The sequence below is a fragment of the Scyliorhinus torazame genome, chromosome 14, assembly GCF_047496885.1.
Source record: "Scyliorhinus torazame isolate Kashiwa2021f chromosome 14, sScyTor2.1, whole genome shotgun sequence".
Taxonomy (NCBI): domain Eukaryota; kingdom Metazoa; phylum Chordata; class Chondrichthyes; order Carcharhiniformes; family Scyliorhinidae; genus Scyliorhinus; species Scyliorhinus torazame.
Genome location: NC_092720.1, coordinates 190,627,288 through 190,651,715, shown reverse-complemented (window position 1 = coordinate 190,651,715; position 24,428 = coordinate 190,627,288). Strand labels below are relative to the sequence as shown.

Below are 24,428 nucleotides of genomic sequence, written 5' to 3'. Positions count from 1 at the left end.
TTCACGTTGAGCATACCCTCCATCATGTTATGTTTCACTGCCACTGTACTATATAGGGTAGTTTTAGAACACATCTAGCAACTCAAGACTGGGCATCTATGAGGCGCTGTTGGCCATCAGCAGCAGCAGCGGAATTGCACTCCACCACAATGTGTAACCTCATGGCCCAGCATATCCTCGACTTCACCATTACCGCCAAACTAGGGGATCAACCCTGGTTCGATGAAGAGTGCAGGAGGACATGCCAGGAGCAGCACCAGGCATATCAAAAAATGAAGTGTCAATCTGGTGAAGCTACTGGAGTTTGCACATTCTCCCCGTGTCTGTGTGGGGTTTCGCCCCCACAACCCAAAAGATGTGCAGGGTAGGTGGATTGGCCACGCTAAATTGTCCCTTAATTGGAAAAAATGAATTGGGTACTGTAAAATTTTTTTTTTTTAAATCTGGTGTAGCTACAAGATTATTTGCATGTATAATAGATGGAGCTAAATGACCCCACAATCAACATATCACATTAAAGCTCTACAGTCCTGCCACATCCTCCTGTGAAAGGTGGTGAACAGTTAAGCAAGTAGCAGTTGGAGGAAGCTCCACCAATATCCCATCCTCAATGATGCCAGTGCTTCACTGCAAAACACAAGGCACTGGTATTTGCAACCATCTTCAGGCATGTGTGACAAGTGGAGGATCCATCTCAGCTTCCTCTTGAAGTCACTGACATCACAGATGCCAGTCTTAGGACAATTTGATTCACTCCACGTGATATCAAGAAACAGCTGAAGGCACTGGATACTGAAAAGGCTATGAGTCCTGACAATATTCAGGCAATAATGCTGAAGACTTCCTGAACTAGCCGTGCCCCTAGCCAGACTGTTCCAGTATAGCTACAACACTGCATTTATCCAACAGTGTGGAAACTTACTTCGATATGTCCTGTGGATGAAAAGCAGGACAAGTATGATCCAGTCAATTACAGCTCCACCAGTAAGGTGACGGAAGATGTTATCGACAGTGCTATGAAGCGGCACTTACACAGCAATAACCTTCTCACTGTGCTCAGCTTGGGTTCCGCCAGGCCCACTCTACTCCTGACCTCATCACAGCCTTGGTCCAAATGTGGTCAAAAGAGCTGAATGATTCACAGGGCAAATAAGATAAGAGAAATGAACGCATGGCTCAAAGAGTGGTGCGGGAAAAGTGAGTTCTGGTTTGTGGGGCCCTGGCATCCGTAATGGAGAAAGCAGAGGCTGTACCGTTGAGATGGCCTACACCTGAACCATATTGGGGCGACTGTCTTTGTGAGTTGCATAACACGGGACGAGGAGAGCCTGGGGGGGCGGGGTTATTCTAACTTAGGCCAATGTAGCAAGGACAGGATTCATGGCAGGAGACCATAATAACAATATGGGAAATTAGGGTCATAGAATAGCAGGGAGGGACAGAGATAATCTAAGAGTACACCAATAGGCAAGACTGAATGTTACAAAGACAAACTAAAAGCTCCGTATGTAAATGCAGGCAGCATTCATAACAACGTAAATTAATTATTAGTGCACATTGAAGTAAATAAATATGATCTGACACTATTACGGAGACATGGCTGTCGGCTGAACGAGGATTGAGTCCTGAAAGTCACCATTCTCTGGGTAAAGAAATTTCTCCTCATCTCAGTCCTAAATGGTTTACCCAGTATCCTTCGACTGTGCCCCCCTGGTCCTGGACTCTCCCTACAGGATAGACCATTGAGGGCTGAGATGAGGGAAAATGCCTTCACTTAGAGGGTGGTGAACCTATAGAATTCTCTGCCACAGAAGTCACTGAATACATTCAGGAAAGAGATAGATTTTTAAAATATTTTAATGGCATCAAGGAGTATGGGGAGAAAGCAGGAATACGGCATAGAGACTCAGCCGTGATCATATAGAATGGCAGAGCAGGGCCGAATGGCCTACTCCTGCTCTTGGGTGTTTCCATGTTATGAGATTGCCCTGATATTTTGTTTTAGCGTGTCTCTGAAGCAGCTTGGGATGTCTTATTGTGTCTGAGGTGTTTAGTAGATACTGAAGCAGTGTATTATGGGCGCTGGCAAGCTGAAATCACAAAGGAAAGTGTTGGAAGTGCTCAGCAGATTCGGGAGAAACAAGCATTAAAGTTTCAGCTCTGTGATCTTCCATCACCGGAACTGTGAAAAGTTAGAGCGGAGGGGGTAGGAATCAAGGCCAACAGAAACAAAAGATGTGTCTGGAAGAGGTGTGAATAGCAGGACCCTGAACCGCTGGCATCCAAAAGCAAGTCTGGGAAATAAGTGAGAAATGAGAGAATAAAAACAAAAGTATGAACCAGTGAAGAAACACAAAACACAAAATGGGAGCAATGGGTTACAATCTAAAATTGGTGAATTCAGTGTTGGTTCCAGGCACCCCACTATCAACATCCTGGGCGTACCATTGGGCAGAAACTGAACTGGACTAGCCATAAAAATACTGTGGCTGCAAGAGCAGGTCAGAGGCTAGGGGTCCTGTTGTGAGTAACTGACCTCCTGGCCCCCAAAACCTGTCCACCACCTGCAAGGCACAAGTCAGGAGTGTGATGGAATACTCTCCACTGCCTGGATGAGTGCAGCTCCAACAGCACTCAACAAGCTTAACACCATCAAGGTCAAAGCAGCCCGCTTGATTGGCATCCCTTCCACAAACATTCACTCCCTTCACTGCCGGCACGCAGTGGCAACAGTGCGTGCCACCTACAAGATGCACTGCAGGAAGGCTCCTTAGGGAGCACCTTTCAAACCCACTAGCATCTAGAAGGACGAGGGCAGCAGCTATCTGGGAGCACCACCACCAGGACGTTCCCCTCCAAGTTACTCACCATCCTGACTTGGAAATATATCGTCGATCCTTTACTGTCACTGGGTCAAAATCCTGGAATTCCCTCCCTAACAGCGCGGTGGGTGTACCTACATCTCATGGACTGCAGCGGCTCAAGAAGGCAGCTCACCACCACCTTCTTAAGGGCAATTAGGGATGGGCAATAAATGCTGGCCTAATCAGAGAAGGCCACATCCTGTAAAAATGAATGAATTATTTTAAAAGTGCCCTGTTGAAAGATGAGGTGCTGCTTGCACCGAGCTTCATTGGAACACTGCAGCAGAACCTCGGCCGCTAGGGCATAGTTAGGAACCAGGTGGAGAACTAAACTTACAGGTGACTGCATGTCGGCGGTCCCGTTTGTGGACTGAACGTCCTGCAAAGCAGCCACATAGTCTTCAGTTTGGCCTCCCCGATGTAGAGGAGACCACATCATGAGCAATGAGTACCAAATTGAAAGGGTGGGAGTTGCATCTCTTGCGATTGCATGCAAAGCTGCAGCAGGAAATGGTGGGTGTGAAAGGAGTGACTGTCAGTACATGTTGTTGTTACAGGGTGCATTTCCTGTCAGAGAGGCGAATGTGACATATCCTGCAAGAAGTTTCCATGTGTTGTGAACCTCTACGTTTGCAAGTGACTTGTGGGAGGTGTACTGAGCCTACACTGGGAGTTGTATGAGTCAGAGTTTTTGGAATGAACGTAAGGGAAGCAGCTGGCTAGTCCCTGGGTGAAGTGGGAAAGGGTTGGGAAATGATGCAGAACAGCTGTGATCAGCCAGAGAGGCCAGTCACTCTTGGAGGCCCCATTCGAGGGCAGCACTCGCTCTTCAACTGCATTTCCATGAGAAGATTCACTGGAATGACACTAAAAGAGACCAGCGGATCAGTCTTCTCCCCCCACCCCCTCCCAACCTCCAGCAGAGGTTGTGTGATTGCCAACGCCCTGTCGGCTGAATAGGGGATGTTCTGGGCAGTTACGGTCTGTGTAAAGTTTGGGCCAGCTCTGGATGGGCAGGTGAGTGCTGCGACACTGAGCCTGTCAGCCATGAGTATTGGGAAGGATCAGACAGATGTGAGAATGGGTGGGCAGGGTCAGACAGACGTTCGTATTGAAGAGCAGGGTCAGACAGGCGTGCCTAATGGTGAGCAGGGTTAGACAGATGTGCCTAATGGTGAGCAGGGTTAGACAGACGTGAGTATTGGTGAGCAGGGTCAGACAGATGTGAGTATTGGTGTGCGGGATCAGACAGACGTGAGTATTGGTATGCGGGATCAGACAGGCGTGGATATTGGTGCGCAGGGTCAGACAGACGTGAGTATTGGTGTACGGGATCAGACAGACGTGAGTATTGGTGAGCAGGGTCAGACAGATGTGAGTATTGGTGTGCGGGATCAGACAGACGTGAGTATTGGCATGCGGGATCAGACAGACGTGAGTATTGGTGAGCAGGGTCAGACAGACATGAGTATTGAGCAGCACCAGACAGCTGTGACTATTGGTGAGGAGTCAGACAGACGTGAGTATTGGTGAGCAGCACCAGACAGACGTGAATATTGAATAGCAAGGTCAGACAGACATGAGTATTGGTGTGCGGGATCAGACAGACGTGAGTATTGGTGAGCAGGGTCAGACAGACGTGAATATTGAATAGCAGGGTCAGACAGACGTGAGTAATGGTGAGCAGGGTCAGACAGAGTTATTGGTGAAGAGGGTCAGACAGATGTGAGTATTGGTGAACAACGTTAGACAGGCTTGAATATTGACGAGCAGGGTCAGACAGACATGAGTACTGACAGTCATGGTCGAATGGACATGGGGTTCCAAAACTAGTTGGACATATTCGTTGTGCGTTTGATCATCTAACCTTCCATGACCCAGCTCAGTTAGGTAGCAATTTTCCACCATTTCCAGCAACCAATAAACAAAAGTGTTCAAAGTTAATGGAGAATAAAAATTAATTTTATTTCAATGCCCTATGATTTTTCTCCCGGTATTTGTACTCCCAGGAGTGGCTTGGAGGATCAATCTATAATTCCTGGAGACTCCAGGGCCAATCCCGGATAGGTGGAAACATTAGGCTGATGTGAGTATTATTGGTGAGGGTCAGACGGGCTTGTGAGTCCCAATGGGTAAGCCCTGGGGCTGTCATGTGGGAGATGCGGACAAACAGGTGGAGAGGCCGGAGGGAGGGATCCAGGTCAACAGAAAGGCGCGTAGTGAAGGCCGGTAATTGCTGCTGCTCAAGATCCTGGGGACATCCTCCGCCAGCTTCCTGACTCACGTTCTTCTTGCCGCAGCTGCTTCTGTATCTGATCGAACCATCAACCTGGAACAGTTCTCTCTGTCCCCACCTCCACGCATATATGGGCAGTCTATTGTGAGCTACCAGAGGTAAGGGGAGAAGGAAAGTGAGGGGCGGAGAGGCTTAGCGGAACAATTATGGACCTTAGGGTCGAGAGAGCCAAAGGCACGACCACCAAACGTGAGGCTCTGTAAGTGGGGTTTGCTGAAGACATTCCCGTAAATTTACTAGCTTTGAAGGCTACAGTTTTCTCCCCCTCCTTCCTGTACTTCCCCTATCTTTCTGTACAAGCTGTTCCTGGATTGTGCAATGTCGTTGATTGAAATCTGCCTGCCTTGTGAAACCAGTTATCAGGAGCACCATCAGTTGAGGACTGGTTATTGTGGTTCAAGAAAGGAACTCGTCAAATGAATTACAGATAGGAGAAGGATTGCTGTGAAATGACTGGGTCGGATATTGGCATACTGCAGTGCTCTCCGCTCTCGGATCTATTAATCCCATCACCACATGTGTGCTGAGTCTGGTGTCCCCCCTCCTTGCTCCTGTCTCTATACTTATTCCTATTAATCCCTGTCACTTGCATGTGCGCGCGCAAGTTCCTCCTTAATGTTGATGCCTCCTCTGTCGGCACCCCAGGTTAGATACAGAGTAGAAGTTCCCTCTGAACAGACCCATCAAACTCTCCCAGGTTGGGCATAGCGTGGGGTTAAACACAGAGCAAAGCTTCCTAGGTATTCATGTGGGCCATGGGAACAGGAGGCCATTCAGCTCCTCTGGCCTGTCCGGCCCTTCAGCTAGGTCACAGCTCGACTGTGCCCCAGCTCTGTTTACCCGCCTTTGATGGATTGTTATTTGGGAAGGGTATCTGGGGTTAGGAAACAATCGCAGCCTTGAAAGTTTCAGTGAACCAGAATCCATAGCTTTTGGGGGTTGGGAGTGGGGGGGGGGGGGGGGGGCGGGGGGGCGGGGGGGAGCAGGTAGAGAGTGTGACAGATTTGCACGACTATGTCGGGAAAAAGATCTACCTCATTGCCTTACAAAACAGTTCTGTTCTAAATTGTAAAAAATACTGCCCCTCCCTCAAGGCCAGCACATTCTTTGGGAGTTGCAGTGCCCAAAAATAATCTCAGTGCTCCAGATGGGCTCTGGCCCAGACTGCATACAACCGAAGTATACAGCTTCCTTCCCTTGTATTGCAGTCCCTCTTGAAAGGGAGATTCATTTTTTGGATTACTTTATCTCTATGTCCTTCTCCCCCAGGTACCATGTGTTATAAACGCCGCTGATGTTAAATGCGAGGGTATCCCAGCAGCCAGAAGGGTAACTTGGATAGAAAGGCTAGATTGGGCCAAAATTTGGCAGATGGAGTTTAATGTGCATGAGCGTGAGGTTACCCATTTTGGCCGAACAAAGTCAGGCAAATTATTATCTGAATGGAAAGCAGATTCAAAATATATCTGGGGAGAGGGTTCTGGGTGTCTTTGTTCATGAATCGCAGAACGCCTGTACGCAGGGACAAAATGTAATAAGAAAGGCAAATGGAATGTTAGTATGTATTGCAAAAGGACTGGAGTATTAAAGTTGAGAAGTATAGTTGCAATTGTATAGGGTGTTTGTGAGACCACACCTGGAGAATTGTGTCCAGTTTTGGTCTCCTTATTTGAGGAAGGATGTGGTGGCATTGGAGGCAGTTCAGAGGAGGTTCACCAGACTGATTCCGGGGATGAAAGGATTGATGTAGGAGGAGAAATAAAACAGTTTGGGCTTCTACTCGCTGGAGTTTAGAAGGATGACAGGGGATCTGATCGAGGTGTATAAAATGCTAAAAGTAAATGTAGACCAAATGTTCCCCCTTGTGGGGAAATCTAGAATAAGCGGTCACAGATATATGCTGAGAGGCGGTAGATTTAAAACTGAGATGCGGAGGCACTACTTCTCGCAGAGGGTGGTGAATTTGTGGAACTCGCTGCCCCATAGTGCGGTGGGGTCCGAATCATTAAATGGTTTCAAGAGGGAGATGGATATATTTCCGATTTTAAAAACGGGTTGAAGGGAAATGGGGAACAGGTAGGGAGGTGGATTTGAGACCAGGAAGAGATCAGCCAGGATGTGATTGAATGGCGGAGCAGGCTCGAAGCGCTGAGTTGCCGACTTCTAATTCCTATGTTCCTATGAAGCCCGGGTCTTAGTGGTGTATATTTTCAACTTGATACATTGTTGGAAAGATAGGCGACACAGGGAAGAATAGTCCAGTCATTGTGTGATCAATTAATAAAGAATATTTATTAACTTAAAAGAAGATACACACAAGGACTACAATGCACTGTAAGACGTAATGATGGCTACATACGCACGGTATTACATGAAATTACCCGTTTGATTCCCAACTACCTATATTTCCTGAATTCTGAGATGCCCCTTTGTTCCCAAACAACATCCAATATTGTATAACTCTGAGCTAAATCCAGCAGACAATTACCACTCACGGGTTATTTGGCCATCTTCCGTTTCAGTGAAGGCAAAATCTCCTGGGTTTGAGTTTTGGAACTTAGCTGGCTGCCCTTTAGCAATTAATTTTCATGGCCATTAGGTCCTGAAGCAGGATCCGAACCCGGAGCTTCCGGTCCAGAGATTGGAGCACTACCCACTGCGCCAGACGACCTGCTTTGCCCATGTACTAGCTTTTACGCGTGCGTAGTTGCCCAGATTCCTTTTGCCCCTCCACACCATCTCGGCTGTTGGAAGAATTCTTCCAAATTCCAAAACTGGGTGGCCACGCACACCTCCCGCTTCGAACTGACATGGGTGGTCCCAGGTCAGCTGCCGCGTGAGTTTGAGACAGAGCAAGCCATGAGTTTGGGATTTGCAGGGCTCTCCTTTAGAGAGGCTCAGAGAGGAGTTCCGAAAGGGGTGTTTCAAATCCATATCTCTGAGATACCTGCCCTCCTTTAACTGGGTGCCCGGTTAGAATTGCTGAACCATAGGTGAAAGCCTCGGCCTCTCGCAGTGGAATAGCCATCCGGCACCTCTCTGCCTCACTTTCCTCCCTTAACAAGCTACCTTTTCGACCAAGCTTTCGGCCTGATATCAACTTATTGGTCTCAGCATCATGCTTTGTTTTATCACGCTCCGCTGTCATTATGTTTTTTTTGTGGGGGGGGGGGGGGGGGGGGGGGTCTGTTTTTTTTTAATTTAGAGTGCCCAATTATTTATTATTTCCAATTAAGGGGCAATTTAGCATGGCCAATCCACCTACCCCGCACATCTTTAGGTTGTGGGGATGAAGCCCGTGCAGACACGGGGAGAATGTGCACACTCCACACGGACAGTGACCCGGGTCCTCAGCGCCATAGTCCCAGTGCTAACCACTGTGCCATGTGCCGCCCTTTCATTATGTTAAAGGCTTTGTGGAACTACAAGTGGTTATTGTGACCAAACGAAACATCACCAGAGGACACAGAGCTAAGACAATTGTCAAAAGTACGAGTGAAGGGGCAGCACGGTGGCGCAGTGATTAGCACTGCTGCCTCACGGCGCCGAGGTCCCAGGTTCGATCCCGGCCCCTGGTCACTGTCCGTGAGGACATTCTCCCTGTGTTTGTGTGGGTTTCGCCCCCACAGCCCAAAGATGTGCAGGAAAGGTAGATTGGCCACGCTAAATTGCTCCTTAATTGGGAAAAAAAATGAATTGGGTACTCTAAAATTTTTTTTTGAAAGTACGAGTGAGGAGATGAGGAATAGTTTTTTGCACAGGTTTGTTACGAGAATATTCTTAGGGCCAGGATTTACTCATATTTGGAAACAAATGGATTTATTAGCGAGAGGTAGCATGGTTTTGTGAAGGGGTGGGCGTGTCTCACTAACCTGATAGAGTTTTTTGAGGAAGTGACGAAGATGGTTGATGAGGGGAGGGCGGTGGATGTTGTCTACATGGACTTCAGTAAAGCCTTTGACAAGGTGCCTCATGGCAGACTGTTATAAAAGGTGAAGTCACACGGGATCAGAGGTGAGCAGGCAAGATGGATACAGAACTGGCTAGGTCATAGAAGACAGAGGGTAGCAGTGGAAGGATGCTTTTCTGAATGGAAGGCTGTGACTAGTGGTGTTCCACAGGGATCAGTGCTAGGACTGTTGCTATTTGTAGTTTATAGAAATGATTTGGAGGAAAATGTAGCTGGTCTGATTAGTAAGTTTGCAGACGACACAAAGGTTGGTGGAGTTGCAGATAGTGAAGAGGATTGTCAGGGAATATAGCAGGACATAGATTAGTTGGAGACTTGGGCAAAGAAATGGCAAATGGAGTTTAATCCAGACAAATGTGAGGTAATGCATTTTCGAAGATCTCATACAACTGGGAAATATACTGTAAATGGAGAACCCTTTGAGGTTGACAGGCAGAGAGATCTGGGCGTACAGGTCCAGAGATCACAAAGTGGCAACGCAGGCGGATAAGGTAGTCAAGAGGCATACAGCATGCTTGCCTTCATCAGTCTGGGCATTGAGTATAAAAATTGGTAAGTCACGCTGCAGCTGCACAGAACCTTAGGTAGGCCACATTTGAAATATTGCGCACAATTCTGGGTGCCACACTACCAGAAGGAGAGGATACAGAAGGGGTTTATCATAGAATCCCTACAGTGCAGAAGGAGGCCACATGGCCCATTGAGTCTGACTGGCCCTTGGAAAGAGCAACTTCCCCCCTATCCCAGAAACCCTACCTAACCTTTTGGACACGAAGGGGCAATTTATCGTGGCCAATCCACCTAACCTGCAAATCTTTGGACTGTGGGAGAAAACCGGAGCACTGGGGGACACGGGGAGGAAGTGCAAACTCCACACGGTCACCAAAAGGCCAGAATTGAACCCGAGCCACTGGCAGTAGTGCTTTTTTAAAATATAATTTTAGACTACCCAATTCATTTTTTCCAATTAAGGGACAATTTAGTGTGGCCAATCCACCTACCCTCCACATCTTTGGGTTGTGGGGACGAAACCCACGCAAGCACGGGGAGAATGTGCAAACTCCACATGGACAGTGATCCAGAGCCGGGATCGAACCTGCGACCTCGGTGCAGTGAGGCAGCAGTGCTAACCACTGTGCCACCATGCTGCCCCGTGGCAGCAGTCTAACCACTGTGCTACCGTACCGCCTACGATTTACGAGGATGTTGCCTAATCTGTAGGGTATTAGCTATGAGGAGAGGTTGGATAAATTGGGATTGTTTTCACTGGAATGACTGAGGTTTACAAAATTAAGAGTGGTAGGGACGGAATGGATAGTCAGACACTTTTTTCCAGGGTGGAAAAGTCAATTACATGGGGACGTAGGTCTAATGGTGCGAGGGGGAAAGTTTAGAAGAGATGTGCAAGGCATGTTTTTTACACAAAGGCTGGTGAATGCCTGGACCGCTCTGCCGGGCAAGGTGGTGGAAGCAGATACGATAGCAACGTTTAAGAGGCATCTTGACAAATATATGAAGGAAGTGGGAATAGAGGGATATGGACCCCGGAAGTGCAGAAGGTTTTAGTTTAGACAGGCATCATGATAGGCACAGGCCTGGGGGGTTGAATGGCCTTTGATCCGGAATGCACTGCATGAAAGGTTAAATGAAGCAGCTTCATTGATTAATAGATAACATGCGATATGGAATCACATCAATACTTTTAAAATTAAATTTAGAATACCCAATTATTTTTTTCCAATTAAGGGGCAATTTAGCGTGGCCAATCTACCAATCCTGCACATCTTTGGGTTTGTGGGGATGAGACCCGCGCAGACTCAGGGAGAGTGTGCAAACTCCACACGGACAGTGACCCAGGGCTGGGATTGAACCCGGGTCCTTGTGCCGTAAGGCAGCAGCGCTTACCACTGTGCCACCGAGCCGCCCTTGGAATCAAATGAGTACTTGAAGGGGAAGAAAAATTGCAGGGTATCAGGAAAGAGCAGAGAAGTGTAACTCATTGGATAGCTCATTCCAAGAGCTATCACAGGCAGGCCTGATGGGCTGAATGGCCTCCTCCTGCGCAGTCTTTTCTATGAACAAAGACATGTTCCCCAATCAGTGTGATCTGCTGAAGGATAGCCAGTTACCAATGGTCTTGTCCAGTGCTCAATGTTCTTCTGCCCTGATTGTTGTACAAAAAAGTAGCACAGTTTAAAAAAATATATATGTTTATTCAAAATTTTTCAATAAAAATTTTCAAACATTTAAACCCCCCCCCCCCGGAACAAAAAAGAAAAGAGAAGTAACAGAACAAAACATAAACATATCAATCCAACATAATACAGAACTTGTACAATGGGTTCCTCCCGCACATATTGACTTTCCCATATGTTTATGTTTTTCCTTTTTCAAGTGCCCCGAGGAAAACCCCCTTCCCCGCCCACCCATATACCCCCCCACCCCCCGAAAGAGACCCCCCCCCCCCCCCGGGTTGCTGCTGCTGCTGACCGACCTCCATCTAACGCTCCGCGAGATAGTCTAGGAACGGTTGCCACCGCCTGAAGAACCCCTGCGCAGACCCTCTCAAGGCAAACTTTATCCTTTCCAGCTTGATGAACCCAGCCATGTCATTTATCCAGGCTTCCACACTGGGGGGCTTCGCGTCTTTCCATAATAGCAAGATCCTCCGCCGGGCTACCAGGGACGCAAAGGCCAGGATACCGGCCTCTTTCGCCTCCTGCACTCCCGGCTCGTCCGCCACCCCAAATAGTGCCAGCCCCCAACTTGGCTTGACCCGGACTTTCACCACCTTAGACATAGTCCTCGCGACACCCCTCCACAACCCATCCAGTGCCGGGCACGACCAGAACATATGGGCGTGATTTGCCGGGCTTCCTGAGCACCTCCCACATCTGTCCTCCACCCCAAAGAACCTACTCAGCCTTGCCCCTGTCTGTGCTCTGTGAATAACCTTAAACTGTATCAGGCTAAGTCTGGCACACGAGGAAGAGGAATTAACCTTACTCAGGGCATCAGCCCACAGACCCTCTTCAAACTCCTCCCCGAACTTCTCCTCCCATTTGCCCTTCAGCTCCTCTACCAAAGCCTCCTCCTCTTCTTTCATCTCCTGATATATCGCCGAAACCTTGCCCTCTCCAACCCATACACCCGAAATCACCCTGTCCTGAATCCCCTGTGCCGGGAGCAACGGGAATTCCCTCACCTGCCGCCTCACAAACGCCCTCACCTGCATGTACCTGAACGCATTTCCCGGGGGTATCCCAAACTTCGCCTCCAGCGCCCCTAGGCTCGCAAACGTCCCATCTATAAACAGGTCCCCCATCCTCCTGATCCCTGCCCGATGCCAGCGTTGAAACCCCCCGTCCATCCTTCCTGGGACAAACCGATGGTTATCTCTGATCGGGGACCACACCGAGGCTCCCATTGCACCCCTGTGTCGTCTCCACTGCCCCCAGATCTTTAGCGTTGCCGCCACCACCGGACTCGTGGTGTACTTTGTCCTCGAGCGCGGCAGCGGTGCCGTCACCACCGCCCTCAGGCTCGTCCCTTTGCAGGACGCCATCTCCAGCCTCTTCCATGCCGCCCCCTCTACCTCTATTACCCACTTACGGATCATTGCCACGTTGCCCAATAGTATCCACCCAGATTCGGCAACGCCAGCCTTCCTCTGTCCCTACTACGCTCCAGAAACCCCCTCCTTACCCTCGGGGTCGTGTTTGCCCACACAAAACCCACGATGCTCCTGCCTACCCTCTAAAAAAAAAAAGGCCTTGGTGATCATAATAGGAAGGCACTGGAACACAAAAGGAAACCTCGGGAGGACCATCATTTTAATCGACTGTACCATGCCCACTAGCGAGAGTGGCAACATATCCCATCGTTTGAAGTCCTCCTCCATCTGCTCCACCAGCCGCGCCAAATTAAGTTTGTGCAGGGCCCCCCAACTCCTAGCTACCTAGATCCCCAAGTACCGAAAGCTCCTTTCCGCCCTCCTCAACGGTAGGTCATCTATCCCTCTTCCCTGGTCCCCCGGATGCACCACAAAGAGCTCACTTTTCCCGACATTGAGCTTATAGCCCGAGAAGTCCCCAAACTCCCTTAGGATCTGCATGACCTCCACCATCCCCTCCACTGGATCTGCCACGTACAGCAACAGGTCGTCCGCATACAGTGTCACCCGATGCTCCTCTCCCACTCGGACCCCCCCTCCATTTCCTGGACTCCCTTAATGCCATGGCCAAAGGCTCAATTGCTAATGCAAACAACAGGGGGGACAGGGGGCACCCCTGCCTCGTCCCTCGATACAGCCGAAAATACTCCGACCTCCGCCGATTCGTAACCACACTCACCCACCGGGGCTCTTTATGGGAGCTTAACCCAACTGATAAACCCCTCCCCAAACCCAAACCTCCGCAACACTTCCCAGAGATACTCCCATTCCACCCGGTCAAAGGCCCTCTCCGCGTCCATAGCTGCCACTATCTCCGCCTCTACCTCCACCGATGGCATCATAATCACGTTTAGGAGCCTCTGCACATTGGTGTTTAGCTGCCTGCCCTTTACAAATCCCGTCTGGTCCTCGTGAATCACCCCCGGGAACAGTCCTCAATCCTCGTAGCCAGCACTTTTGCCAGCAACTTAGCGTCCACATTAAGGAGCGAAATCGGCCTGTACGACCCACATTGCAGTGGGTCCTTGTCCCGCTTCAGGATCAAAGAAATCATCGCCCCGGACATTGTCAGGGGCAGGGTCCCCCCCTCCCTTGCCTCATTGAAAGTCCTCACCAGCAATGGGGCTAACAGGTCCGCATACTTCCTGTAAAACTCAACCGGGAACCCATCTGGTCCCGGGGCCTTCCCCGCCTGCATGCTCCCCAGTCCTTTAATCAGCTCCTCCAACCCAATTGGCGCCCCCAAACCAGCCACCTCCTGCTCCTCCACCCTCGGGAACCTCAGTTGATCCAGAAATTGTCGCATCCCCTCTTCCGCCGCTGGGGTCTGAGATCTGTACAGCTCCTCATAAAAGCCTTAAATGCCTTATTTACTTTCACCGCACTCCGCACCGTAGTTCCCCTGCCATCCTTGACTCCACCTATCTCCCTCGCTGCCATCCTCTTACGGAGCTGATGTGCCAGCATCCGCTCGCCTTCTCCCCATACTCGTACGTCGCCCCCTGTGCTTTCCTCCACTGTGCATCTGCCTTCCCTGTGGTCAACAGGTCGAATTCCGTCTGGAGACTTCGTCTCTCCCTAAGTAGTCCCTCTTCAGGGGCCTCTGCATATCTCCTGTCCACCCTTAAGATCTCCCCCACTAACCCCTCCCTTTACCTGCCCTCTCTCTTCTCCCTGTGAGCCCTGATGGAGATGAACTCTCCCCTGACCACCGCCTTCAGCGCCTCCCATACTACCCCCACCTGCACCTCCCCGTTGTCGTTGGCCTCCAAATACCTTTCAATGCATCCCCGTACACTCCCGCACACCTCCTCATCTGTCAGTAATCCCACATCCAAACGCCACAGCGGGCGTTGGTCCCTCTCCTCTCCCAACTCCAGTTCCACCCAGTGCGGGGCGTGGTCTGAGATGGCTATGGCCGAATACTCCGTTCCCTCCACTTTCGGGATCAGCGCCCTGCTCAGAACAAAAGAATCTACCCGGGAGTAGGCTTTGTGTACGTGGGGAAAAAAAGAAAATTCCCTGGCCAGGGGTCTGGCAAATCTCCACGGATCCACTCCCCCCATCTGGTCCATAAACCCCCTAAGCACCTTGGCCGCAGTCGGCCTCTTCCCCGACCTAGATCTGGAACGATCTAATGCTGGGTCCAACACCGTGTTGAAATCCCACCCCATTATTAAGCTTCCTACCTCCAGGTCCGGAATGCGCCCCAACATACGCTTCATAAATCCAGCTTCGTCCCAGTTCAGGGTGTATACGTTTACCAATACCACCCCGCCCCCTGCAGCCTACCGCTCACCATCACGTATCGACCTCCATTGTCCACTACTGTATTCTTGGCCTCAAACGACACCCGCTTCCCCACCAGTATTGCCACCCCTCTATTCTTCGCATCCAGCCCCGAATGGAATACCTGCCCTACCCATCCCTTTCTTAACCTGACCTGGTCTGCCACCTTCAAATGTGTCTCCTGAAGCATGACCACGTCTGCCTTCAGTCCCTTTAAGTGCGCGAACACTCGGGCCCTCTTAACCGGCCCATTCAGGCCCCTCACATTCCACGTTATCAGCCGGATTGGGGGACTTCCCCGCCCCCCCCCCCCCACTGCCAACTAGCCATCTCCTTTTCTAGGCCAGTCCCGTGCCCGCGCCTCCTGCACCCTCCAGTCCCCCAGACGGGGGAACCCCGCCCCGACCACCTCTTCTGTTTTCAGTTCCTCCTCGGCCAATGCAGCAGCAACCCTATTTCCCCTTCCCCCTCCCCCCCGCTAGATCCGTATCTAGCTCTTTTGCTCCCCCAATAACACTCCCGTAAGTCAGCTGACACCTGCTGACCACGGCTTCCCCTGCCTTCCCGTTGACCCCGCCCATGTGGAAATCCCCCCCCCCCCCCCTCCTCCCCAGCAATCGGTGTGCGCTCCTCCATTCCCCCCCCCCCCCCCCTCCGTCCTTCCCTGACGCGGGAAAAAACCCGCGCTTTCCTAAGCCAGCCCCGCCCCCTCTGGTGCAGCTCCTGTTGCGGCCTTATCCCAATTCCCCCATCCCCGGGCCTCCCCTCCCTACAGCACCGGCGCCCACATTCCCTCACAGCCTCCCCATCAGATCTCTTCCCCCATCCCCATCCATCGCCCAACCTGTGGAACATTCCTTGCACATAGTTAAAACCCTGTGTCCAACCGACATCCCCCCACAACCACAGACCCTCAGTTTGAGTCCAACTTTTCAGTTTGGATAAAGGTCCAAGCCTCCTCAGGTGTTTCGAAGTAGTGGTGTCGATCCTGAAATGTGACCCACAATCGTGCTGGCTGCAGCATTCCGAACCTCACCCCCTTCCTATGCAGCACCGCCTTGGCCCGATTAAAACCAGCTCTCTTCTTTGCCACCTCCGTACTCCAGTCCTGATAGATTCGGATCACCGCACTCTCCCACCTGCTGCTCCGCTTTTTCTTGGCCCATCTCAGGACACACTCTCTGTCCACGAAACAATGAAACCTCACCACTACAGCCCTTGGCGGCTCGTTGGCCTTGGGTCTCCTCGCCTGAGCCCCATTTAGCTCCAGGGGACTCGGAGAGGCCCCCGCACCCATCAGCGAATGGAGCATCATGCTCACACATGCCCCGGCATCGGCCCCCTCCACCCCTTCAGGGAGACCCAGAATCCGAAGATTCTTCCTCCTCGACCTGTTCTCCAGGTTCTCGAATCTTTCGGCCCACTTCTTGTGCAGCGCCTCGTGTGCCTCCATCTTCACCGCCAGGCCCAAGATCTCATCCTCGTTCTCGGTGGCTTTTTCCCACACCTCTCGGATCTCTACCCCATGGGCCTTCTGGGTCTCCTTTAGCCCCTCGATCGTCGTCAGCAGTGGCGCCGGCACCTCTTTCTTAAGCTCCTCCACGCAGCGCCTGAGAAACTCCTCCTGCTCCGGCCCCCATGCCGCTCGATCTCCGCTCCATTTTGTTTTTTCTCCCTCGCTTCTTTCGCTGCTCCAAAACCGCTTTTTTGACCGCTCCACTTCTGGTCCACTCCATATACTATGGAAGGGGGACCATGCTCTCACCTTCCCACACGGGAAGTCGTCGAAAAATTTCCGTTGGGGCTCCTCTGAAGAGCCCAAAAGTCCGTTCTAGCAGCAGCCGCCGAAATGTGCGGCTTGCTGGAAGTCCCGAAAAGTAGCACAGTTAATAACTTTTTATCTTCTTGCGTTGTCAAAAGAAAGAACGTGGGTTGGTTCGCACCCTTCACAACCTCAGAAATTCCTTAATCACGTTACAGCCCGTAAAGTAGATTTTTAGTGTTGTAATGTAGGAAATGTGGCCCAGCTGCACACAACACTCCAAACTGTTAGTGTGACTTGAATTAGGAAATATCGGTATGTCTCTCCTCGCTCGAACTCCAGTCTGCGGTGTCTCTCCCTCTTGAAGTCAACTCTGTCTGTGTGTCTCCCTCTTGAACTCAGTCGATCAGTGTCTCCTTCTCGATCTCCAGTCTGTCGGTGTCTCTCCCTCGATCTCCAGTCTGTCAGCGTCTCTCTCTCAATCTCCAGTCTGTCAGTGTCTCTCTCGATCTCCAGGCCGTCAGTGTCTCCCTCGATCTCCAGTCTGTCGGTGTCTCTCTCACTCGATCTCCAGTCTGTCGGTGTCTCTCTCTCGATCTCCAGTCTGTCGGTGTCTCTCTCGATCTCCAGGCCGTCAGTGTCTCCCTCGATCTCCAGTCTGTCGGTGTCACTCTCTCGATCTCCAGTCTGTCGGTGTCTCTCTCACTCGATATCCAGTCTGTCGGTGTCTCTTTCTCGATCTCCAGTCTGTCAGTGTCTCTTTCTCGATATCCAGTCTGTCAGTGTCTCTCTCTCTCGATCTCCAGTCTGTCGGTGTCTCTCTCGATCTCCAGTCTGTCGGTGTCTCTCTCTCTCGATCTCCAGTCTGTCAGTGTCTCTTTCTCGATATCCAGTCTGTCGGTGTCTCTCTCTCTCGATCTCCAGTCTGTCGGTGTCTCTCTCACTCGATATCCAGTCTGTCGGTGTCTCTCTCGATCTCCAGTCTGTCAGCGTCTCTCTCGATCTCCAGTCTGTGGGTGTCTCTCTCTCGATCTCCAGTCTGTCGGTGTCTCTCTCGATCTCCAGTCTGTCGGCGTCTCTCTCTCAATCTCCAGTCTGTCAGCGTCTCTCTCGATCTCCAGTCTGTCAGTGTCTCTCTCTCAATCTCCAGTCTGTCAGCGTCTCTCTCGATCTCCAGTCTGTCAGTGTCTCTCTCACTCGATCCCCAGTCTGTCGGCGTCTCTCTCTCGATCCCCAGTCTGTCGGTGTCTCTCTCTCGATCTCCAGTCTGTCGGTGTCTGTCGATCTCCAGTCTGTCAGTGTCTCTCTCTCTCGATCTCCAGTCTGTCGGTGTCTCTCTCTCGATCTCCAGTCTGTCGGTGTCTCTTTCGATCTCCAGTCTGTCGGTGTCTCTCTCGATCTCCAGTCTGTCGGTGTCTCTCTCTCGATCTCCAGTCTGTCAGTGTCTCTCGCGATCTCCAGTCTGTCGGTGTCTCTCTCGATCTCCAGTCTGTCACTGTCTCTCTCGCTCAATCTCCAGTCTATCGGTGTCTCTCTCTCGATCTCCAGTCTGTCGGTGTCTCTCTCTCGATCTCCAGTCTGTCGGTGTCTCTCTCTCGATCTCCAGTCTGTCGGTGTCTCTCTCTCGATCTCCAGCCTGTCGGTGTCTCTCTCGATCTCCAGTCTGTCGGTGTCTCTCTCTCGATCTCCAGTCTGTCTCTCTCGATCTCCAGTCTGTCGTTGTCTCTCTCGATCTCCAGTCTGTCAGTGTCTCTCTCGATCTCCAGTCTGTCGGTGTCTCACTCGATCTCCAGTCTGTCAGTGTCTCTCTCTCTCGATCACCAGTCTGTCGGTGTCTCTCTCAATCTCCAGTCTGTCGGTGTCTCTCTCGATCTCCAGTCTGTCGGTGTCTCTCTCGATCTCCAGTCTGTCGGTGTCTCTCTCGATCTCCAGTCTGTCGGTGTCTCCATCTCGATCTCCAGTCTGTCGGTGTCTCTCTCGATCTCCAGTCTGTCAGTGTCTCTCTCGATCTCCAGTCTGTCGGTCTCTCTCTCGATCTCCAGTCTGTCGGTCTCTCTCTCGATCTCCAGTCTGTCAGTGTCTCTCTCTCTCGATCTCCAGTCTGTCGGTGTCTCTCTCGATCTCCAGTCTGTCAGTGTCTCTCTCGATCTCTAGTCTGTCGGTGTCTCTCTCGATCTCCAGTCTGTCGGTGTCTCTCTCGATCTCCAGTCTGTCAGTGTCTCTCTCTCTCGATCACCAGTCTGTCGGTGTCTCTCTCGATCTCCAGTCTGTCAGTGTCTCTCTCGATCTCTAGTCTGTCAGTGTCTCTCTCTCTCGATCACCAGTCTGTCGGTGTCTCTCTCGATCTCCAGTCTGTCAGTGTCTCTCTCGATCTCTAGTCTGTCGGTGTCTCTCTCGATCTCCAGTCTGTCGGTGTCTCTCTCGATCTCCAGTCTGTCGGTGTCTCTCTCTCGATCTCCAGTCTGTCGGTGTCTCTCGATCACCAGTCTGTCGGTGTCTCTCTCTCTCGATCTCCAGTATGTCGGTGTCTCTCTCGATCTCCAGTCTGTCGGTGTCTCTCTCGACCTGCAGTCTGTCAGCGTCTCTCTCTCGATCTCCAGTCTGTCGGTGTCTCTCTCGACCTGCAGTCTGTCAGCGTCTCTCTCTCGATCTCCAGTCTGTCGGTGTCTCTCTCTCGATCTCCAGTCTGTCAGTGTCTCTTTCAATCTCCAGTCTGTCAGTGTCTCTCTCTCGATCTCCAGTCTGTCAGTGTCTCTCTCTCGATCTCCAGTCTGTTGGTGTCTCTCTTTCAATCTCCAGTCTGTCAGTGTCTCTCTCTCGATCTCCAGTCTGTCGGTGTCTCTCTCGATCTCCAGTCTGTCGGTGTCCCTCTCGATCTACAGTCTGTCGGTGTCTCTCTCGATCTCCAGTCTGTCGGTGTCTCTCTCGACCTCCAGTCTGTCGGTGTCTCTCTCGATCTCCAGTCTGTCGGTGTCTCTCACTCGATCTCCAGTCTGTCGGTGTCTCTCTCGATCTCCAGTCTGTCGGTGTCTCTCTCGATCTCCAGTCTGTCGGTGTCTCTCACTCGACTCCAGTCTGTCGGTGTCTCTCTCTCGATCTCCAGTCTGTCAGTGTCTCTCTCTCGATATCCAGTCTGTCGGTGTCTCTCTCTCGAGTCTGTCGGTGTCTCTCTCTCGATCTCCAGTCTGTCGGTGTCTCTCTCTCGATCTCCAGTCTGTCAGTGTCTCTCTCTCGATCTCCAGTCTGTCAGTGTCTCTGTCGATCTCCAGTCTGTCGGTGTCTCTCTCTCGATCTCCAGTCTGTCGGTGTCTCTCTCGACCTCCAGTCTGTCAGCGTCTCTCTCTCGATCTCCAGTCTGTCAGTGTCTCTCTCTCTCGATCTCCAGTCTGTTGGTGTCCCTCATTCGATCTCCAGTCTGTCGGTGTCTCTCACTCGATATCCAGTCTGTCGGTGTCTCTCTCGATCTCCACTCTGTCGGTGTCTCTCTCGATCTCCAGTATGTCGGTGTCTCTCTCGATCTCCAGTCTGTCAGTGTCTCTCTCTCGATCTCCATTCTGTAGGTGTCTCTCTCTCAATCTCCAGTCTGTCAGTGTCTCTGTCGATCTCCAGTTTGTCCTGTCGGTGTCTCTCTCTCGATCTGCAGTCTGTCAGTGTCTCTCTCGATCTCCAGTCTGTCAGTGTCTCTCTCTCGATCTCCATTCTGTAGGTGTCTCTCTCTCAATCTCCAGTCTGTCAGTGTCTCTGTCGATCTCCAGTCTGTCGGTGTCTGTCGATCTCCAGTCTGTCCTGTCGGTGTCTCTCTCTCGATCTCCAGTCTGTCAGTGTCTCTCTCGATCTCCAGTCTGTCAGTGTCTCTCTCTCGATCTCCATTCTGTAGGTGTCTCTCTCTCAATCTCCAGTCTGTCAGCGTCTCTCTCTCAATCTCCAGTCTGTCAGTGTCTCTCTCGATCTCCAGTCTGTCAGTGTCTCTGTCGATCTCCAGTCTGTCGGTGTCTCTCTCTCGATCTCCAGTCTGTCGGTGTCTCTCTCTCTCAATCTCCAGTCTGTCGGTGTCTCTCTCTCGATCTCCAGTCTGTCGGTGTCTCTCACTCGATCTCCAGTCTGTCGGTGTCTCTCTCTCTCGATCTCCAGTCTGTCGGTGTCTCTCTCTCGATCTCCAGTCTGTCAGTGTCTCTCTCGATCTCCAGTCTGTCGGTGTCTGTCTCGATCTCCAGTCTGTCGGTGTCTCTCTCTCTCGATATCCACTCTGTCGGTGTTTCTCTCTCGATCTCCAGTCTGTCAGTGTCTCTCTCTCTCGATCTCCAGTCTGTCGGTGTCTCTCTCTCTCGATCTCCAGTCTGTCGGTGTCTCTCTCTCGATCTCCAGTCTGTCGGTGTCTCTCTCTCTCGATCTCCAGTCTGTCGGTGTCTCTCGCGATCTCCAGTCTGTCAGTATCTCTCTCTCGATCTCCAGTTTGTCAGTGTCTCTCTCGATCTCCAGTCTGTCGGTGTCTCTCTCTCGATCTCCAGTCTGTCGGTGTCTCTCTCACTCGATATCCAGTCTGTCGGTGTCTCTCTCGATCTCCAGTCTGTCAGTGTCTCTGTCGATCTCCAGTCTGTCGGTGTCTCTCTCGATCTCCAGTCTGTCGGTGTCTCTCCCTCGATCTCCAGTCTGTCAGTGTCTCTCTCGATCTCCAGTCTGTCGGTGTCTCTCTCTTTCGATCTCCAGTCTGTCAGTATCTCTCTCTCGATCTCCAGTCTGTCAGTGTCTCCCTCGATCTCCAGTCTGTCGGTGTCTCTCTCGATCTCCAGTCTGTCAGTGTCTCTCTCTCGATCTCCAGTCTGTCGGTGTCTCTCTCTCGATCTCCAGTCTGTCAGTGTCTCTCTCGATCTCCAGTCTGTCAGTGTCTCTCTCGATCTCCAGTCTGTCGGTGTCTCTCTCTCGATCTCCAGTCTGTCAGTGTCTCTCTCGATCTCCAGTCTGTCGGTGTCTCTCTCTTTCGATCTCCAGTCTGTCAGTGTCTCTCTCGATCTCCAGTCTGGCGGTGTCTCTCTCGATCTCCAGTCTGTCGGTGTCTCTCTCGATCTCCAGTCTGTCGGTGTCTCTCTCTCGATCTCCAGTCTGTCGGTGTCTCTCTCACTCGATATCCAGTCTGTCGGTGTCTCTCTCGATCTCCAGTCTGTCAGTGTCTCTGTCGATCTCCAGTCTGTCGGTGTCTCTCTCGATCTCCAGTCTGTCGGTGTCTCTCCCTCGATCTCCAGTCTGTCAGTGTCTCTCTCGATCTCCAGTCTGTCGGTGTCTCTCTCTTTCGATCTCCAGTCTGTCAGTATCTCTCTCTCGATCTCCAGTCTGTCAGTGTCTCCCTCGATCTCCAGTCTGTCGGTGTCTCTCTCGATCTCCAGTCTGTCAGTGTCTCTCTCTCGATCTCCAGTCTGTCGGTGTCTCTCTCTCGATCTCCAGTCTGTCAGTGTCTCTCTCGATCTCCAGTCTGTCAGTGTCTCTCTCGATCTCCAGTCTGTCGGTGTCTCTCTCTCGATCTCCAGTCTGTCAGTGTCTCTCTCGATCTCCAGTCTGTCGGTGTCTCTCTCTTTCGATCTCCAGTCTGTCAGTGTCTCTCTCGATCTCCAGTCTGGCGGTGTCTCTCTCGATCTCCAGTCTGTCGGTGTCTCTCTCGATCTCCAGTCTGTCGGTGTCTCTCTCACTCGATCTCCAGTCTGTCGGTGTCTCTCTCGATCTCCAGTCTGTCGGTGTCTCTCTCTCGATCTCCAGTCTGTCAGTGTCTCTCTCGATCTCCAGTCTGTCGGTGTCTCTCTCTTTCGATCTCCAGTCTGTCAGTATCTCTCTCTCGATCTCCAGTCTGTCAGTGTCTCCCTCGATCTCCAGTCTGTCGGTGTCTCTCTCGATCTCCAGTCTGTCAGTGTCTCTCTCTCGATCTCCAGTCTGTCGGTGTCTCTCTCTCGATCTCCAGTCTGTCGGTGTCTCTCTCTCGATCTCCAGTCTGTCGGTGTCTCTCTCTCGATCTCCAGTCTGTCAGTGTCTCTCTCGATCTCCAGTCTGTCAGTGTCTCTCTCGATCTCCAGTCTGTCGGTGTCTCTCTCTCGATCTCCAGTCTGTCAGTGTCTCTCTCGATCTCCAGTCTGTCAGTGTCTCTCTCGATCTCCAGTCTGTCGGTGTCTCTCTCTCTCGATCTACAGTCTGTCGGTGTCTCTCTCGATCTCCAGTCTGTCAGTGTCTCTCTCGATCTCCAGTCTGTCGGTGTCTCTCTCTCTCGATCTCCAGTCTGTCAGTGTCTCTCTCGATCTCCAGTCTGGCGGTGTCTCTCTCGATCTCCAGTCTGTCAGTGTCTCTCTCGATCTCCAGTCTGTCGGTGTCTCTCTCGATCTCCAGTCTGTCGGTGTCTCTCTCACTCGATCTCCAGTCTGTCGGTGTCTCTCTCGATCTCCAGTCTGTCGGTGTCTCTCTCACTCGATCTCCAGTCTGTCAGTGTTTCTCTCTCGATCTCCAGTCTGTCGGTGTCTCTCTCTCGATCTCCAGTCTGTCAGTGTCTCTCTCGATCTCCAGTCTGTCAGTGTTTCTCTCTTGATCTCCAGTCTGTCGGTGTCTCTCTCTCTCGATCTCCAGTCTGTCGGTGTCTCTCTCGATCTCCAGTCTGTCGGTGTCTCTCTCGATCTCCAGTCTGTCGGTGTCTCTCTCGATCTCCAGTCTGTCGGTGTCTCTCTCGATCTCCAGTCTGTCGGTGTCTCTCTCGATCTCCAGTCTGTCGGTGTCTCTCTCGATCTCTAGTCTGTCGGTGTCTCTCTCGATCTCTAGTCTGTCGGTGTCTCTCTCGATCTCCAGTCTGTCGGTGTCTCTCTCGATCTCCAGTCTGTCGGTGTGTCTCTCGATATCCAGTCTGTCGGTGTCTCTCTCTCGATCTCCAGTCTGTCGGTGTCTCTCTCGATCTCCAGTCTGTCGGTGTCTCTCTCTCTCGATCTCCAGTCTGTCGGTGTCTCTCTCTCGATCCACAGTCTGTCGGTGTCTCTCTCTCGATCTCCAGTCTGTCGGTGTCTGTCGATCTCCAGTCTGTCAGTGTCTCTCTCTCTCGAACTCCAGTCTGTCGGTGTCTCTCTCTCGATCTCCAGTCTGTCGGTGTCTCTCTCGATCTCCAGTCTGTCAGTGTCTCTCTCGATCTCCAGTCTGTCGGTGTCTCTCTCTCGATCTCCAGTCTGTCGGTGTCTCTCGCGATCTCCAGTCTGTCAGTATCTCTCTCTCGATCTCCAGTCTGTCAGTGTCTCTCTCGATCTCCAGTCTGTCGGTGTCTCTCTCTCGATCTCCAGTCTGTCAGTGTCTCTCTCGATCTCCAGTCTGTCGGTGTCTCTCTCGATCTCCAGTCTGTCGGTGTCTCTCTCTCGATCTCCAGTCTGTCAGTGTCTCTCTCGATCTCCAGTCTGTCGGTGTCTCTCTCTCGATCTCCAGTCTGTCAGTGTCTCTCTCGATCTCCAGTCTGTCGGTGTCTCTTTCTCTCGATCTACAGTCTGTCGGTGTCTCTCTCGATCTCCAGTCTGTCAGTGTCTCTCTCGATCTCCAGTCTGTCGGTGTCTCTCTCTCTCGATCTC

The 24,428-nt window shown here is 51.5% G+C and overlaps 1 protein-coding gene across 6 annotated transcripts in view; it reads left to right on the top strand.

The window, feature by feature from the left end:
• mgat1a (alpha-1,3-mannosyl-glycoprotein 2-beta-N-acetylglucosaminyltransferase a) overlaps positions 1-24,428 on the top strand; it is an 85,821-nt gene that overhangs the window by 46,804 nt on the left and 14,589 nt on the right. Inside the window, exon 1 of one of the 6 annotated variants that reach the window (XM_072475356.1) lies at positions 3,858-3,881. The exons of 4 other annotated variants lie outside the window; for them this stretch is intronic. The gene's annotated coding sequence lies outside the window, so the exon portion shown is untranslated. Of the gene's footprint in view, positions 1-3,857; positions 3,882-5,233; positions 5,259-24,428 lie in introns of those variants that run through there. One more of the 6 variants, XM_072475355.1, reaches the window with a different exon arrangement.